The sequence below is a fragment of the Myotis davidii genome, unplaced genomic scaffold (assembly GCF_000327345.1).
Source record: "Myotis davidii unplaced genomic scaffold, ASM32734v1 scaffold296, whole genome shotgun sequence".
NCBI classification, from domain to species: Eukaryota; Metazoa; Chordata; class Mammalia; order Chiroptera; family Vespertilionidae; genus Myotis; species Myotis davidii.
Genome location: NW_006288889.1, coordinates 2,343,267 through 2,345,623, shown reverse-complemented (window position 1 = coordinate 2,345,623; position 2,357 = coordinate 2,343,267). Strand labels below are relative to the sequence as shown.

Here is a 2,357-nt window from a genome sequence, read left to right as displayed (position 1 = left end):
GGTCACCAGCAGGTGGAGTGGGAGCGGGGCTGAGAGAGGCTCACACCATGTGGAGGTGGAGGCGGGGTTGAGGGCGGCTCACAGCATGTGGAGGTGGAGGCGGGTTGAGGGAGGCTCACACCACATGGAGGTGGAGGCTAGTTGATGGTGACTCCACAGCACTCTAGCTGATCAGCCCTTGGCGGACCTGCTCTGAGCGGAAAACTGCAGGTGCTGGAAGGGAAGGGCCTGATCACTAGAATCTGTGCTCATTCAAGGTTGCAGTTTGACACCATGTTTGCCAATTGCATTTACCTCCTGGTCAAAGAAGAAAATGAAAAGAAACCTTTGTAAAATGTGGAAGTCTACAATGTTGTCTGGCCTTGCTGGACAGGTACAGGTTTCAAATCCTAAGACATGCATTGTACTCCACAAAGAAGCAAGCAGTGGGAGCACGGCTGAGGCCATGGCGGGAGTCAGCGCTCACTGTGGGCCCCCAGGCCCTGACCCTCCCCGGCTGAATGTGCCCTAGCCCCACATCGGGCCTGGCCATGAGAACCCTCAATACCAGGTTTTGACAATTTTATTAGAAAACAAGTACAGCCCACTAATCAATGATACATGCTGTACATGAATTGGTGTTTTTACTACAAAAATAGGTGGTATCTGCTGCTGACTTATACACACGAGTCTGTATAAAGCTCCTCATCATTAACCGTTACAGATATAATTATCACAAGTGCCCTTTCACGCCGGCTCCGTACCTGCAACTGCAAATAAGGGAGTCGGGAGAATGGAACAGAAATCCAGCTAAGCCAGTGGTAGCAGCTTGAAATGCAACACTTTAGTGCACGTGCAAACCCGTCGTAAGCATTCAGGCTGAAAAACTGTATCATCAGAAACGCAGTGAAATCTAATTACCGAGGAGCCCTGAAAGGACAAGCTTAAAAGAGGTTTTTGGGGAAATAGTTTCCAGGGAACTCGGGGGGTACGCCTTCCTCTGGGACCCTCCGCCCTCCTCGGGGCATGGCTGGGATTCTCATCCTAGGCCCAGGTGCCAGCCGCTGGCCACTCCTGGCTGTCTGCCCTCGCCCCCGTTCCTGGCTCATTCTCAGGGTCAGAGTGGCCTTCCTGGGACTCACGTGCGCGTATTTCTACAGCTGACCGACTGAACCTCTCAGCACGATGTGCAGCATCTGCTTGGCCTTTGGGGAGAGGACAGTCCTCCCTGGCACCCCCAAACTGCTGGCCGGGTCTCCCAGGTGAAAAGGAAGTGCTTTCTTTAAAAACAGCAGCTCCAAAGCCACGCTGTGCCCACAACTGCCAGACTGAATGCAAGAGAAATAGGTGGGAGGAGGCGGCAGCAAATCCACTTATGTCCAGTTCCGATTACTTTTGAGGGAAAAAATACCAAAGGAAAGTCTGTGTTCACTTATGATATTAAATATTAAAAACACAAAAACAAAAGGTCTGCCATGTCCCTGTGACCTCAGGAGGTGGCTCACAGCTGTGGCTGTGCAGTGTCCACGTTCCTCTGAACTGTCCTGGGACAACTATCAAGTGTTAACATGCTCTTCTACACCAGAAAAAACGCAAACACAACTTCTCTCGTTTTTACTCACCAATATGCAGTTACTTTAGGGGAAGAACATATGGAGGCAGAAACTTTTTCATAAAAATCTACTGTGACTTTTGTTAATTCCAACATTTACAAGAATGAGCTGCGTACCATCCTGGAAACTACCATTTCTTCCCACAAAAGGCAGGGGCAAGGGCAGGTGTGGCCGAGGTCACACCCTCGGCCGCCGCCCTGGAAGCAGCCCGGGCAGCCCAGGCTGAGTGGCTGCTGTCGGCAGCTGCCGGCTTTATAAAATCCAGGCGTCAGCACACAGTGACCAGGCGGTTGGTGGGCACTCTGCACAGAGCACCACGCAAACCCGCCCGGAGCCCCCAGTCGGCAGCACAGCCCCACAGTGAAACGCCAATGGTAGCCCGGCTTTGCTCCTGAGCCAGGAGCGCCGGCACTGCGGCTGAGAGGACAGCGGTGGTCAGGATGGTGGTTAATCTGTGGGCCGTGTGCGTGACCCAGGGGAGGAGGAAGTGACTTGGAAGTTGTCCTTCCAAAGTAAAGAGCCAAGTGAAATGCAGAAGAACAAGGTGGGACAGCATGGCCATCCCGGGGGCAGCAGGAGAGGATCCCTTCTCTGCTACTCTTGCTTTTGACCTCTCCCCAGTGGAAAGCTAAGGTTATTTTAAAACCTTGAAATCCTGGAGAATCTCTTTTTTTGTTGAAATGGCAGTTTTAAAGGTCTAAACAATGAAATTCAGTCTTTGGAAACGGCTGCTGGCTGCAGATGTGTATGAAAAATGCCAGGCCA

The 2,357-nt window shown here is 51.9% G+C and overlaps 1 long non-coding RNA gene across 1 annotated transcript in view; it reads left to right on the top strand.

The window, feature by feature from the left end:
• Window positions 1-70, top strand: part of LOC107182701 — an 8,685-nt gene extending 8,615 nt beyond the window's left edge. The window contains exon 3 of the long non-coding RNA XR_001513412.1: window positions 56-70. This is a non-coding gene — a long non-coding RNA (uncharacterized LOC107182701). The remainder of the gene's footprint in view (window positions 1-55) is intronic.
• Window positions 71-2,357: the final 2,287 nt, after the last annotated feature.